The following is a 16,585-nucleotide window of genomic DNA, read 5'->3' on the forward strand; positions in this document are numbered from 1 at the left end:
AGGGAAATTTTTCTACCCCCCCCAAATATATTTTGAGGCAAAAATTTGTATTACTGCCCCCAAAAGGTTCATCAGGCTGACCTTTTATTTTTTAAACCCCATGACAAAACGGGCGAAGACGTATAAGTATGCGCGACCGTTTATGTTGCGAGTCATATAAAAAGCCGAACCCCCAACAACGAAAGACAGCGGGCGAAGTGGGGGGCCGCTTTTTTTTCGTATTTACGACCGAGCCTTGAAATTGCCAAACTTCTTTAGTAAAATCCGGCCGAGATTTAGGGTCTGTGAACAAAAATTTTTTTAAAAAAAAAGGCTGGGAAAAACAACAAACCGGGGTATTGTAAAAGATTTAATCTACGCTGGCAGAACGATTTTTTTATCACAAAATGTGGGTGAAATGAAATCGCCGAAACGATCACAAATGGGGGCCCAGATTACCGCGTTTTTGGGTGCATTGAAAATGACGAACTTATAGGGAAGAAACCGCCCGGCGCAATAAAGGCCAAATCGGTAGAAGCCGAATCCTCTCAACCGCTAAAGATGATAAAAGGGGAAATTACCGCGTTTTTCGCAAGTTCGGGCTTTTATGAGCCCGGGGACTCGAGGTGGACTCGCAAACGAGCAAAGGATCCGGTTTGGGCTCTTAAAGTTTAAATATTAAGCTTTTATGCCCGGCGATCCTATTTTTTATTATTTTCAAAAGGCCCATCCAGAGGGTTTGTCACGAAACTATGGGTTTTCCCACGATCAGAAATACCCTATCCCGAGGGGTAAGATTAAAACCATCACTACCAATGCGTTTGGAAAAAGTACGGTAATGATGTCTTCATTTGCTTTACATGTAACTTTTGCTTAACATCGAAAGTTCCAACTATTATAAAATTTAACAATCGTCAATACACTCCTTTACTATCGGGTTCAATTTCATCCTTCACCACAAAATTTTTTTTTTGCCCTTTCTTTTCTTTTATAACTGATCCATCATCCGCTACAACTAATACTCTTTGGCGCAGCCGCAAATTTTCGGACGTTTTACTCCGAGCCACTTTTCATGTATCCTGGCCTTTCTCTATCGATTTGTACAATCATATCTTTTTGGAAAATTATGCGGGCATGTACATTACATCCACACCACGATAAAATCCTCCATTCTACGTGGAAAAGAATAATCGGGTTTTATTAAACAACCCGCACTACTTCCATATTTTTTTCTTGTAGTGGGTTTTAATAAAATCATAAATGAAAACTTTATAGGTCAGAAGGCCATCCCAAATTTGATAGGTTTTTTGAGCAAAGCTTATTTTTTTGTAGTGAATCGCTAGAAATTTCCGTTGATGTCAATGAACGACATAACCGTTTTTTTTATTATTTTTCCCTCCTTTTCCTCTTCCAAATGAATAATTTATATTCTTTTTCATTCTGATATTTTCCATATTTTTAAAACCAATACCAGTTGTTCATTAATTTTTACGACTTTTTCGCATCGTTTTTTAGCGCTTGTCTCGTTGGGTTCATAAATAATAGGGCCCATCCGGGGCTTTGATTAAACTTTAAAACTTTTGTGATTTTTATTACTTTCATCCAATTCGTTATACTTGAGATTTTCAAGGAACACATAACCCAACCTTATTCCATAGATTTGGGAAATATTTTTCTCGTTTCCTTTTCCCCGCATCTCGATTTTTCACGAACGTCGTTGATAGGGGAGGTTTTTTGAGTTTTATTTCTATTTTCTCAGGAGCTGGGGGTAATCGTTATGTTCGTCGTGTAATTCCTTAGGGACCCCCGAATCACACTCCAAATATTCCCGCTCATCATCGTCGGGGGGATTTAGAATCTTTTCGAGATTGGCACGTTACCCAATAAATCCCCCTGGGGAAACTTTTTAAAATCGCCCAACCATACAAGTTGTTCGGCGGAAAACGATATACAATCCCCTTTTTTTAGGGCCCGTAATCTTTTATAACTTTTATTACCTCCCCGATCTTCTTACAGTCATACTGATTCCACCGTGTATTCCCGCCTCTATCTGTTTTTAATTTTTTCGATACCGCAACAGTTTGAGTTCTATTCCGACTCTTTAGTAAGCATCCCAAAACTTCCGGGGAAACTTAATAATGAACAGGGCGAATTAGATTTTTCAAAAACGATTTTTTAAAATTCTGGAACACATCGGCAATAAAAGCACATCAGGACTAAGAAGATCGTTATAATCACCAATTCCTTTCATTTAAACTTCTTCCCCACATTCTTGCATGCTTGTGGCACTTTCTGAATATCCCGGGGTTTTAAGTTTTCAAAGAAAGACTTTTTCTTTGGGGAGTTTTTTTCTTTGTATTTTTTCTAATCGTAAATTTCGTACGAAAGCCCTTTTTTCGTAAAGAGCTTTAACCCTCCCATCTGGAAATGTTCGCGCGTTAAAAACTTCTTTCATCCGGAAGGTTCTTGCAAATGGGGGAGATCAACCAAAATAAATATTTTAAAAATTAACCATTCCCAACTAAGGGGAAATACTTCTCTTTATTATTCGCGGGTACACTAATTCTACCACCACCTTTGTTTGGAGCTCCGAAAGATCGCGTGAGAGTCCCAAAACCAATTCGTCGGGTTTTATTTTCAATTTAAATTAAAAATCTGGCGGCACCTCTATAGTTCCCTGTTATATGGCATGAATCCTTTCTTTTCATTTGCGAAGTTTCCCCCTACATACCAACAAACTCGTTTGTTTTCAAACGATTCTTACTTTTTGGTCACCTTTATGAATGGTTTTTCAATTCCTTGACAGAAAAAATATTTTTCGAATTTTTCGAGAAAAAGACTGACCGCATTCTCACCAGAAAAGTTGCGGTTTGTACGCCCTTCCATCAGACCTAACAGCACAAACCCGTAGACGAGATAGTTTTCGCTTCTTTTTTGGGATTTTTCGAAACAATGCTTTTTTTTCTTTTAAAAACGCCTCAAAATCACAAATCACATCACTAACTTCATTTTGATTTTTAAAATTTGGGAAAATTTGATCATTTTTGGCTTCTCCATGGCATTCAACCGAGAATAGTTCTTGTGGTTGTCTGCCGCATCGCTTAATTGTTTTTTAAAAATCGATGATTTGTACCGTCAACAAAAACCCCAAAAGTACATTGCTGCTTGTGTTTGTTTGATTACTAATAGTCGTTTTAAAATTCTTAAAATAAGTATAATGGGCCACCATTTTTATTTTTTATAATAAGAAATTTTAAAACCTCATGTTTGGGGGGTTGTTTTTTAATCTTGCACGTTTAATCGTTTTTTTTTTAATATAAACATTTAAAAGCAATATTATTTTGAGTCCAAACTTTTTTTTTGTTTTATAGGGGTAGGGAAAACAATATTTTCAAAAAATTTTCCCTCATCAAAGGATAGGGAAAGTTTAAATTTAAAACGTTTTTTTGGAAACTTGTGGCACGTAACAAGTCTTATACATTTTAAACACTTTATTTTTAATATAATCACAGCCTTTTATTTTTTTAACCACTGTGGGATCAAAAAAGGACCGGGGATGTAAAGAAAAATCTACACCCATAAACTAAAGATTCTTTTTAAAGAAACCCCCTGAACCTTCATTTGAAAATTTCATTTTTAAAAAAAATATTTTTATTTTTTTTCAAATCTTGATCTCAACAACATCAAAAAACATATTCCGATCAAAAACGCTACAGTATACTCATTTTTAATCTGAGCAAAAATCCACGTTAAAAACAATATTTTTTTTGGTCAGGGAATAGCTCTTTGGTTAATATGTCCATTTTACTCCATAAACAAAAGGGGTCTATTTCTTTTGGAAAAGACCCGCAATTTTTATAATTTTAAAATAAACCAAAAATCCCCCGTGGTTCAGCTTTTGTTGGTTTACTATAATTTTAAAAATTTCCCTTTTTTTCATTCTACAAAAACCATGAATTTTGAGTTTTCGTGCAATTCTTAAGGTAGCATGTCTCCCCCTCCAAAGAAAAACCCCATGCTTTAAAAACTCAGTTTTTTTCATAGATTCAGTTAGGAACTTTTTTTTAGAAGAAAGTCCGGTAATTTTTTTCGAATCTTCGCCTTTTTACTCTCAATATGTTTATTAAATTTTTTCTCAAATAGGGTTCACACTGATCAATCTCTGAATCCAATGAAACTCCCCCCCAAAGGGGGGAATATCCCCTTTTAAAAAAGAAAATGAATGCAAGGAAAGAATTATCATCGTGCGGGGGTACAAAGTTTTGGGTACGATAGTGGGCTGATAGGAAAACCTCATTAAAAGGTCATTGCATGGGAACCACACATAAAAGGGCGTTGAGTCGATCAGCTTTAAAAGCGAACACGCTTCACCCCCAACGGGGGGAAAAAGGTTTCTTCACCGCTCGCAGCGAAGTCCAAAATATTTCAAGTCATCAACCAGCGCTGAAAATTTTCCCCCCTAAAAGGAAAGGGTTTAGGGCGGGGGGGTATGGAAAGGGCAAAAAAGTTAAAGGGAAAGTTCGTTTTCTGGAAGGGGGGCCGGGGGGCAGTCAAGAGTTTGTTAATTGGAAATTCGGGTTTAGAACACGGTGGTTTGAATTTTGTACCCGTGTTAGATTAGAAAAAAAGGGGACAGAATATTGAGTGTTCGTATGAATTTTTCACGATGGAAAATTGTGTCCAATAAAAAGAAACCTTTGGAAAAACCGTGGGGTTGGAAGCTAGTTGATATTGTTTTTTTTTTCATTTGAGAATTTAAAAATTTGTCTTCGTTTAACTTTAAGAAAATGGTGACTTATGGTTACTGTGGATGAAACTCTGACCTTAAAAAAACGAACCTGGGAAAATTTGTTATTACTTTCTACATCTGCTGTCAGCTTTGTTGGAGTGTGTTAATAGCTTATCTTCCCCCTTATTCAAGTTAAGCTTCGTACAATACCCCTTTGAATGGGTTAAAAGGGCAATTTCCCTATCATCATCAGAAGCTAATCCTCACCCAGAGTCGCTTGAAGGGTTTTCCCAAGGGGATAGGTCAATCTTTTCTCCCCGGGAGGAGGCTTCTCTTTTTTATTCATGTACAACAAATGCATACTTCGGGTAAATAAAGGTTTTTCATTTTTAAACAAGTATGGAAGTGGCAATTCCTTTTCATGGTTTAATAATCTTTTCAATAGAGCCCCTGAAGGTCGGCCCCTACTTTCCCCTGTTTTAACTTTGGGGTACTGCAAATGTTTTTCGGAAAAAGGCATTTTTTTTTTTTATTTCAATATAATGTTTTCTCTAAAAAGGGGATCACAAGATCGCCGGGTGGGGGACTGCAGGGAGGTTGGGCGCGCGGGGCGGGAAACCCCCACCTTAGCTATTGATCCCGTCCCAACCCCGGGCCACACACGCCGAGTGTCGCTAGCTGAAATGAAATTGAAAATTATGGTGTTAGAGCCTCGCGTCCACTAAGGCCATCTCAAGGCTATCGCCGCGTCAATTACTGCTACAAGCTAAGAAAAAAACAACCAATGTAAACGAGTCACCACTTCAAAACTTTCCACTCCCAAGTAAAAAAAAACTTCACATAGTTTAAACCGTCAAATCTGGTTAAAAAGGTTCACTTACTTTTATGAAAGGTCCATCCAGTGCGGGGTAGGTTGTGGTGTGGCTAGTAGCCACGGAGGGACTCACGAACAAAGATCATTCAAAGAAACCGCCGTGTAAGATTGTCTGGTCTATCGTCATGCAGATCCCAACAGTCAAGGAGCCACGGTTTCACGGTGAGGGCTCGTCACAGTAACGGCATCGAGGGCCTCTCCCCTTCAACAATGTAGAATGAGTTAAGAAGAAAGTGTGCCGTACGCAGTCTGCACAGCACCAATGATTTCCTCGTTTTGTTCTTCACCCCCGAAGGGTAGGGGTCTCCCCCAGGTCCGGAGATCTGGAAGGCTTGTTGTTTTTTATTTTTTTTTTTCCATCTGGGTGTTCCACTTCTCCTTGACAAAGATCCTTTAACGTAAGAAATTGACATCTCGCTCATGTATCTGTATAGGGTACCAAGGTTCTGGACAATTCTTTCTTGACAGCGTTCCTGGCAGAGGACCGCCCTTTCGGTGACACGAATGCCAACAAGTCTCCGGGAACCCAGGCAACACAACCTCGTATCCTTTCTTTTTTCGTTGCGGAGGTAAAGTTCATAAAATTCAGGTGTATGGTGAGTGATATTCCTGCAGGCGATCGCCTCCCAGGGCTGATAAGGAGTCGGAAAAGATCGTGATCTCTTCTGTTTGGGAAGAGAGAGACATTTTTAACACCAGACGCCAGTGCGTCAGTTCCGCAGGTGTATACCGAGCTGTCAGAAGGATGTGTTCCGTTGAGGGCCCGGTCAGGAAGGGGGACAGACCGAGATGCGGCGACTCCGTCCTCTGAATTGTAACCGTCACAGTGAAGATGCCTTGAAAGGTGGGAATTTGTGGGAGACACAGTTCCGAAAAGTAGGTTCTGTAAGCAAAGAATGGTGGTGTCCTTACGGTACGAGGCCAGATGAATCGGACCTCAGGATGTTGTAAGGTCCACGGGGGGGGGGCCTGTCAGGGAACTTAGAGAAATCTGAGATGCACCGACATCCGATCCGGCATTTTTCCAAGTGCGCTGAGAGGCGGAGTCGAGAGAGGTATGCAGTTTGGGTTGTTGTAAATTTCTTATCGAAAAGGGTTGTTGGAAAGTACAGTCGTAAGCAGGGTTTGTAGGCGAAACAATAGTTCCAAATATAGTTCAGGGTCCGTCTGTCGGTTGAAAGGAGGGTTCCCCGACCTTGCGTACAGGCTGTGCACAGGGGTGTGCGGGAAAGCACGTAAGCGTGAGACGGCAAGCCTTGAGTGGTGTACAGTGGTCAACTAGTTTAGGGTAGGACGGTCTGGCGAGCGGTATACGACACTTCCGGAATGCCAGTTTGCTGACCGGACCGTAGGGCCTCGTAGAGGTGCAAGAGAGTCCTCGTTATCAGCACCCCAGTTGTAGTGTGCCACAACTCGGATGAATGTTCACGGGCTTTTAGGCGAAGATATTTTCAGCTGGGTGTAATGCGGCCCTGAGAAAATTTCAGCTTCTGATTCGCAGACGACCCCTAGAAACTGGCTCCTTCACGCCGGGATGGTGAGGATGTTCCGCACGCGAGATTTCAGGGTCCTGTTTGGAATGCGAAAATTATGGAGTGGATGCATTCGTTTTGGAGACGAAATTAGTGTATGCCATTCTCCTCTGCCCAACACTGGATTGTGTGTGACGCAGAGCTTAACCAGTCGCTGATGTTGTGCGTACGTGTGCTGCCTGGTTGCATTATAAGCAAAAGATCATCCACCGGAACAGCGAGCTGTCCGATCCTTCTGAACGATTTGAACGATGTCATTAATTTTGATGTGTACAGAGCCGGCGACAGGAGTTCTGCCCTGGGGACACAAGCTTCCTGCTCGTATGTGGACAGGGTGGTCCGACTGCTCACTCACGAATTGTCTGTCTTGAAAAAATTGTGGAAAACTGAGGCAGGTGTCCTCGGAAGCCGAGCTTGTGCAAGTCGAGAAGAATTCCAAATTCCACGTGGTATTCGTAAGCTTTCTCCAGGTCAAAAAATATGAACCACCATGTTGGTTGCTGACGAAAGCATTGTCTTATCTGGTTGACCGACACCAGATGGTTCAACGTAGAGCGATGCTTGCGGAAACGCTTGTTCCTTTGCCAGATGGCCGTCCGGTCTGCTTAGTTGATCGAATCAGTGTACCATGTTGCCATCTTTGTCTCCATCAGTTGCAGACGCAGCTTGTCAGTGCAATTGTGGCGGTAGGTTGGAGGGGTTAGGGGTGTTTCCCGGTTTCGCAGGCTCACACAAGCGGGATTCGGAGGGCTTTGACGCGCACGGAGGGGGATGGAAAGAGACCTGTGACCCGATGTGTTGATAACCTTTGAGCAGCGGTCCAGACAGGTTTGGAAGGTGCTTAGGAGTTTATAATGGACTTCGTCACATTCCTGATGACAGGAATCGTACAGGTCTGAGGGCAGATTTTAAGTTCGTTCATTGTGAAAAGGAAGGTGTAATTCTCTGTGTTGCGGAAAGAAGGTTACATGGTGTTTTTTTGACAGTTTTTGTTTTAAGTAAGCGCAAGATTTGTTAGCAGATCTCGAGTTCTGTTCTATTGTGAGGCAAGCAAATTGGCAAATGCTTTCTTCTCTGTGACCAGAGCGTCTGAAAGATTAAGATGGTGGAAGGTCGGGCATGCGTTTTTGCCCTTAATTCTTTTTAAAACCCTCCACACTTTCTACTTGGGTGTGTTGGAGGTTAAGGAAGAGCAGAAATCTCTCCAAGACTTTCCTCTGCTCTTTTTAAAAAACTACCTGGCTTTCGCCCTCAGCTGTTGATGGGTTCGAACGCTATCGGACTCCGGTCTCCGTAAGACGCCGTCGCTGGCGCTCTCTTCAGAGGACTTGCTGGGCCTCCGACATTCCGCGTTGACCAGGGCGTTCTAGGGACGAAGGGCATCTGGAGAGGTAGACGATGGACTGCTGCTTGTGGTCTAAAAAACGATCCGAGTCAGAGTGTCGCTCAGGTCGTCCTTGCTTTCAGATACTGTTTCTTCCTGCAGCATCCGCTCTTATCTTGGGGGTGTTGGCTAAAAAAACTCCAGTCTGCCATTTGTCGTTTGTACTAGCGCGGCTCAGCAGAGAGTCACCTTCTCATCTGGGGAGCGTGAGGAGACAGGAAGTGGTCTATGCCCGTGCAGACGTCGTGCACTTTTTCCACTCGTGTCCAGCTGACTAACGTAGGATAGCGACCGAAGATCTAATTGTGACACGAGTGCTATGCCAGAGGAACAGATGCAGGTATGTGGTGAGACATTGTCGTGAAGACTGCCAAAGTCCATGTCAGAGAGAAGGTTTTACTAAGTGGAAGTACCTCGGGCTGTTGTCATCTCACTTCCCAGAGGCGAGGGAGAGTTGTCCGTTGAAGTCGCCCAACAGTAAAAAAACGTGACGTTTGGGGAGCTGGTCAGACCCAGGTTCATGAAGGTTCCTGCTCCTTCAGAACACGGTCGGAAAGGGGGAATGGTTAGAGAGAGCAGGGAACAGATGACTGGTTTTCTCGAGGTTGACTGCTGACTGCCACGCCTGTAAAGGGTGTGCCTTAGAAGAAACAGTACTTATAAAAGGGAGCTTTTCGAATAGAAAAAAGCTATCGACACCTCCCGTCAACCCCTCTTGCTATCGGTTGAGGGGATTTTAAAAATGGAGTTAAGAAACCAGAGTGAAGATAATACCTTGCATCTCTTTGCCAGCGTCTCCTGCTGTGCCAGCACTGAAGGTTTCAAAGCACGAGCAAAGCGACAGGAGTTCCTGGAAGTTGCATAGATTCCGCAGATATATATCCAGTGATCGACTGCATTAAAAGTGTTTTTTTTAAGTAGAAAAAAATGAAGCTGCTGCCTTTTACCTATCGTACCTCCTGCTCCTCCACTGCGGTGCTCATGGTCGCCAGGTATGGATTATTTGTTCTTTGAGCATGAAATTTTTACGGTTCCGACCAGGGCAGGCTCGGAATATCCTCCACCTCGAGCCCTCACGATCCCGCCAGTGGCCGGCTGCCCCCGCCCTCCTTGGGTTTTGGAGGTGCGTGGGTCCGTCCGCCACTTCGCAGTCCGAAGGGAACAGGCAGACGTGAGGCGGGGCTGAGGGGGCCGGGGGGTGGGGATGGGCGGGAGGCGGACAACGTGCTCTCCGCAGCGAGGCTTTTCTCTCCCGCCGGCAGCCCTGAGGACTGCGCGGCAGGAATGATTAGATGTTTTAATCAGGAGGGGTGGACACAGCGCCTCACCAAGGCAACGGTTCCGACGAGGCGTTAAGTCGTTTTTCTGTGCGTTCCTTTGGTCGTACGTCTGGACCGCGACGATCCACGTCCGGTATCTGACGACAGAGGCATACGACGTCCTAGGCTGACCGCGGCCTCCACCTGTTTCCTTGCCTCAAGAAAGAAATTTTCTGTTCTGTCTTGACTTTCTGAATTTGTTTTCTTTCTTCCAGGCGGGGCAGTCCCTTCGATGAGGACGGGTGGCCACCTCCGCAGTTCGCACACAGGGCTGCACTGACGCAATCGCCCTGGTGCGCCGTCTTCGAACAGTGCCACACGCCTCTTCCTCCTTACATCTGTCTTCTCACGTGTCCGAATTTCTGACACTTAAAGGCATCTCAAGAGGGACGGTAGCGTACAGGCTGACATTAACTAGCAGTATCCGACCCGAATGTCCTTGGGGACATCCGGGCAGCAGAGGTGAGGAAGAAAGTGTTGGTCGGGACTCTGTCCGACCCCTTCCTCCCGTCACCCTGTACACTCGGTCACTCCCTGAGAGGACAGTTCGCTCTTGAACTCGGCCTCAGACACACCTTTCAACTCCGGGCATCTGATGACTCCCTTGAGCAGTTGAGACCTTTGTGAGGGGAAATCTTCACTGCCCTATCCACGAAAGTGGTCGCCTTGAGAAGGAGCTGTGTCTGTCTTTTGGATTCTGTCTGTACTAAAACGCTCCGCTCCTCAGCCTCTTGATGGATCTGAGCGATCCTGCCAGACACTGAAAGCCCTTCTGGACAGCGAAGGGCTGAGAACCGACAAGGGCTTGTCGTCATCAGCGCCCTCCATCACTAGCCACGATGGCCAAAAACCAGAGGTCCTCGACGACCTCCGACTCAGAGTCTGAGTCGTCCGTTCCCCTGTCGTCGTCTTTTTCCGAGTTTGGGGTGTGTATTTGTTTATGGATTCATGTTGAAAGAAAAATGTGAATTCATCCCTCCCTTACCCACCCACCATGGGTCCAACTTAGGGGCCAGGGTCAAGGGAACACCAGCTTGACCCCTTCCAGGTTTCAGGAGGATATACAACCAGCAGCCGCAGTCCTCCAAGTGCTACCCCCCCGATCATGCCAGCCTCCACGGTGGACAGCAGAGCCGAGTCACTGAACGGGGTTACCTTCGTCAGCCACTAAACTGCCAGTCTTGACCAGCCCACGAAGGGTAGCCGATTGACAACACGGTCCAATGTGTGCGCTGTCTTAGGAGAGGTCCGAGCCAAAGGGATGTGTTGAGAGCAGCGTGCTCTCTCAATCCCCAGGATCTCATTCCCCTCCATCACAGGTCGCGCGCACGTCAAAACAACGCGGCCTATAAAGAAGGCCGCAGAGAAAAAAGAATTTGTGTAAACAGAATTCTTTATTTGTCGCATGAGTGACATCAACTCAATTTTTTTGTAGTTGTCCCCCCCCCCCCCCCCCCCCCCCCCCCCCCCCCCTTGCGCCCCCCCCCCCCCCCCCCCCCCCCCCCCCCCCCCCCCCCCCCCCCCCCCCCCCCCCGCCCCCCCCCCTCGCCCCCCCCCCCCCCCCCCCCGGGAAAAGAAGGCCTTGATGGGGAGCTGAGGACAGAAAAGAGGCGGTAAAAAGAAGAACAAAGGAATACGAAAGGGACAGTGGGTCACGTTTAGTTTGGGCCTTCACTCACGACCTGTTCGCATGGAAGCCCTATCAGGGGCATCAGTACAAAACCACCACTTATTCAGCCTAACAGCTACGATGGGCTATGTAGGCTGCAATTAAGACCTGGGACCAGAGCACCAAACCCCAAGAAGCACTGGATGCCCCCGCCGACATAGCTTCGCTCGATCACTGGCCACTAAGCCTCCCGACCACGACAAGGTAGTGACCCTCCCGGAGTGGGTCAGGAGAACACCAGCCTGAACCCCTCCAGGTTTCGGGAGGGGGCGCTTAGCCTGTGCAGCTATGCACTGCACACACACAGCGCGGGGAAAACGGGGGCGATCCGTTTCGCTCTCCATACACATATTTAAGGATTGCGCGTACTCAAACTAACTAGGTCAAACGTTCATATGTGAACGTTTGACCCACTTGATACCATCCAAAAAGCTAACTAGGTCAAACGTTCATATGTGAACGGTTGACCCACTTGATACCTCCTCTTATGAACCAGAACCCCCATGACCATTTGGCTCTCCATACACATATTTAACCATCATTTTTTTATCTAGTGATTTGGCTCTCCATACACCTTTTTAAGCCGAAAAAAAAAACGATCGCGCGGGTTTTTCGTTTTTATGGTTTAAGGCGTTGTTGCGCCTTATGGGCGCTTAAATCCGGATCGCGCGGGTTTTTCGTTTTTATGGTTTAAGGCGTTGTTGTGCCTTATGGGCGCTTAAATCCGTTACATATAGAACCCCCATCCCTTATACTACTTTGGGAGTCTAAGAGATATTTGGGAAGACCGACCAAAAGAGGGTTACAGTAATCCAACCTTCAGAGAACCAGAGAGCATACAAGTGTCTTGGTTGCATCGGTGAGAGATAGTGGCGATAGAGCTGATTCTAACGCAGTTCCAATTAGGCAATTTGTCTTAATTTGGCCTCATATTCATGTCAATCCAAGACCAAACGCACAAACATTAAGTGACTAACACACAAACATACAACCACGACTTATAACCATTTTATATATATATATATATATATTACTGTCAGATTATCAGTGTGCTATTTTCTTTGTACAGGGTCGATATTTTCACTTTTCAGTTGACAGTGTGATATCATTACAGTGTATTTTCTTTGTACTACATTTTCTTTCCACTGGCCCTGAGTATTTTCAGTAGACTTATAGTGTGATACAATTAAACGAATACCAATAGTATACAATACTTTTCCTACTCAGCTAGTTAAGGCATGTAAAAGAATCCATAGCAAGAAAAAGTCCCTCGCTGGGCAAATATCTACCAGAAAAAATCTCTCTCTCATAATTGACGTATCACTTACCACCACTGCTGCTGACTGGAGGAAAGAGCAGAAGAGTTCTCCAATGGCAGACTGATCTGTCCTGCTCCTTCCCATTTTCATGGTCTGATGTCTTCTGGGTATCATTCTGATGACTGGCAGCTGAAGTTTTTGTTTCCTGGGTATTGTTTCCTCATGAATTCATAAGTCTGTGTCCCTCTGTTCAGGTTCTGAAACACAAAGAATAAAGGTCTAATGAAACAAGCAAGCATAAAAGGACATTTATTTATTCATTTCATTATCACATATTTTAGACTTGGACAGATAACACACTCTCACAAGCGTGTTCTTCACCACCACCCTATCTAATCCAGTCTAACTCAAACACACACCACACACACACACACACACACACACTACACACACCTTTTGTCTTAATTTGGCCTTTACATTTACGCCAACACCATTACGCAGAAACAAATACTATGGTACTAACACTCACTAAATGACCAACACCACTGCCCTATCTAGGGGGTGCACGGGAGGGGTAGTTACCTCTAGAGGGGGGGCTTGTGACACTCTTCCGAGTGGTTCATCCTCTGTTGGTCCCACCGGCACCCAGCTCTCACCTATGGGTCCTAGAAGCTGCTAGCATGCGGCAGCGCCCAACCCTCCGGGCAATGGCTTTGACAGGTTGGGCTAAACTAGGTGAGGGTAGCTGACGGGTTTCAAACCCACGGTAAGTTAGGGCTTGTCTACCCAAGCATGTGAAGACTGGATCCAGCGTACTCGGCGGAAGAAACTTTCATGGTTCAACAAAGAGGAAGGCAGTTGGCAGCAGAGCACTGCGAGTGCTGAGGGGCAGGATGAGGCACATAGGACATCGTGGTCATCCTCTGCATCCGTTTCCATCTCCAGTCGTCTTGACCTCGTCTTGCCACTGGATACAGGAGGGTCTCGGACAAGAGAGTGAGGTCGACGGTGCGCAACTCTTCCTCACTATGAACAAAGGTCATCGCGCAAGTCATCAGTCATCCTTCATCCCATACCATCATTTTCCCCAAGCCCTGTGGCGACAGGCGAGCGACGAAGCGACAGGTGTGGGTACACTGGGCAGTCGTACCATGGACCTGCACACATAGCAGATCAGGCATAGGGTCGTTTTTCACCGACTGGAGCAGCAGTGGAGATCGGCAGCCCCCCTGAGCGACTGAGCAGCCCTCTTCAGGACAGCACTGCTCACCTCCATGGCATGAGGAAGGGGCTAGAAAAAGGTGCCCTAAACATTGCCTGCTCCTCACCCACCCTAGTCAGCATACCGCGGCTGATGGGGACCCTACTCAAGCGGTCGATACACAAAGGAAAGAAAGAAGAAAAGCAAGGAGCACCCCCCATTGACCATTGCCACATGGAACATGCGTACGCTTTCTGGACAGAGGTGACTCAGCCAGACCACAGAGACACACAGCACTCATTGCGAGTGAACTAGCCAGGTCTACATCGGCATCGCTGCCTTAAGTGAGGCCCAGACTGACAGAAGAAGGCGAACTCTGTGAGCGAGGCGCAGGCTACACCTTCTTCTGGAGTAGTCGGGGACCTGAGGAGAGACATGAGGCTGGAATTGGCTTTGCAGTGAAGACAACCCTCGTTGGCATGCTGGCTGGCCCCCCGAAAGGAGTGTACGATCGCCTGATGACGATGAAACTCCCTTTATACAATGGAGAGAAGTTTACCCCACCATTGTCAGCACCTGCGCGCCCACCATGACCAACCCGAATGAGATCAAGGACAAGTTTCTACGAGGACCGAACGCTGTCATCACCACTGTTCCACACAGACAAGCTCATCATTCTGGTGACTTTTAACGCAAGAGTTGGCTGTGACAGGCACCTCCTGGGAAGGGCGGATTGGGAAGGCATGGGGTTGGTAACTTAAACAGCAATGGCGCAACTACTTCTCCAGACATGTGCTGAGCACGACCTTCTTATCACAAACACTGTCTTCTGCCTCCCTACCCATAACAGATGTCTTGATGCATCCTCGCTCAGGGCATTGGCATCTCATCGACTTTGTCATCGTCAGAAGAGGGACAGGCAGGACATCACGAGTCACGAGGGCCATGTTGTGGCGGCGAGTGCTGGACAGACCACACGCCTTATCGTCTCCAAGCTCAACCTCCGCATCCAGGCCCAAGAGACGGCCTCAGGGCATGAAAGCACCCAAACGCCTGAATGTCAACAAGCTGGAGCTAGGCAACATCAAGCAGAGCTTTGCTGACACCCTGGAGGAACGCCTTGAGTCCACCGTGCTGGACAACCAGAATGTGGAGGCAGCATGGGGCGCTCTGCATGAGACGGGTGTACAACACTGCCATGGAGTGGCCTGGGGCCTTCTGCCAGGAAGCACAAAGACTGGCTTGATGAGAACACTGAGATCAAGCAGCTGCTAGAAGACAAAAGCGCCAAGCCTACAGAGCCCACATTGAAGATCCCAAGTCACAGTCAAAGAAAGACATACTGAAGAGCGCACGCAGCACCATCCAGCATGAAGCTGCGGCAGATGCAGGATTCCTGGTTGAACAAGCAAAGCTGATGAGATCCAGGGCTTTGCAGACAGGAACGACATGAAGAACTTCTATAACGCCTGAAAGAAGTCTACGGTCCCACCACCTCCGGATCTGCTCCACTCCTCAGTGCTGATGGTTTTACCTGATCAGCTGACAAAGACGGGATCCTTGAGGAGATGGGCTGAACACTCTGACAGCATACTGAACGCGCCGTTCCACCATCAATGATGAAGCCATCGCCGACTCCCCCCCGGTGCCAGTCGTGAGTCTTGGGTGCCTTCCCCCCTTTTGGGGGAGCCCAGAAACTATCCATTGCTATCCAATGCCCCAAGCCCTGGGTCGACTCCATTTTCCCGCTGAGGGCTACAAAGAAGGTGGATGGGGCCCGACTGAGAAGCTTCATCAGCGTTCCCCTCATCTGGGAGCATGAGGCAGTTTCCCGGACTTAAAGACCTTCCATCAACACCGTAAAAACGGGAAAGGAAAATCGTCAGGCCCGTGACAACCACGTGGAATTCCTCTGTCCCCCCGCAGGCAAGACTTGGTCAGAGTGTTACTCAACCGTTCATAGCCCCCCTTGAGCAAGGGCTCCACCAGGAGACAGTGGGCTTCCGGAAAGAACACGGGACTAGGGCTGGTTTTTGTACCAAGGGGCTCCAGGAGAAGTGTCAGGAAAAGAACGCCGACCTTTACTCCGGGGCCCATGTCAATTGCCAAAACCTTTTGAACCGTTAGCGAGATGGCCCATGGGGAAGTATGGGTTCCCAAAAAGTTTATTTACCCCCAAACGGCAAACACATGGGGTGCTGGCCCAGTCCAAGACAACGAAGACTTCAAACCCTTCCCTGCTCCAAGGGTCAAGCAAGGTTGTTCTTGCCCTCACCCTGTTTAGTCTCAGTTTTCCCGCCAGCTGACAGATCCTTTAGAGACGCGACTAGGCATTGGGATTTGGAACCCCCCACAGTGGCTCACTTTTTCAACCTCAGGGGCTTAGCAAAAAACCGGTGAGGACAGACACCTAACCTTCCTTTTCGATACTGAGCTCTAAAGCGCCCCGAAGCTGAATGCAAAACAGGTCGACAAGTTTCGTTTCCTGGACAACTTTTTTCCCACAAATCAGCACAAAGGGACCGAGGTGAGCACCAGCCCTCCAGGAAAGCCTACGTTAAACCCAAAATCTTCATCAACAGAAAAACGACTGAACACGGTGGAAAAAGTTCACATACCGGGCAACACTCTCTCGCAGT

General features: G+C 46.6%; 1 protein-coding gene across 5 annotated transcripts in view; it reads right to left on the reverse strand.

Annotated features, from left to right (window-relative positions):
* Nucleotides 1-16,585, reverse strand: part of LOC143286821 (SH3 domain-containing YSC84-like protein 1) — a 197,010-nt gene that overhangs the window by 22,004 nt on the left and 158,421 nt on the right. For 3 of the 5 annotated variants that reach the window (XR_013055859.1, XR_013055858.1, XR_013055860.1), the window contains one exon: nucleotides 12,818-13,002. The exons of the other annotated variants lie outside the window; for them this stretch is intronic. The gene's annotated coding sequence lies outside the window, so the exon portion shown is untranslated. The remainder of the gene's footprint in view (nucleotides 1-12,817; nucleotides 13,003-16,585) is intronic. 5 annotated transcript variants of the gene reach the window in all.

The sequence above is a fragment of the Babylonia areolata genome, chromosome 10, assembly GCF_041734735.1.
Source record: "Babylonia areolata isolate BAREFJ2019XMU chromosome 10, ASM4173473v1, whole genome shotgun sequence".
Taxonomy (NCBI): Eukaryota; Metazoa; Mollusca; class Gastropoda; order Neogastropoda; family Buccinidae; genus Babylonia; species Babylonia areolata.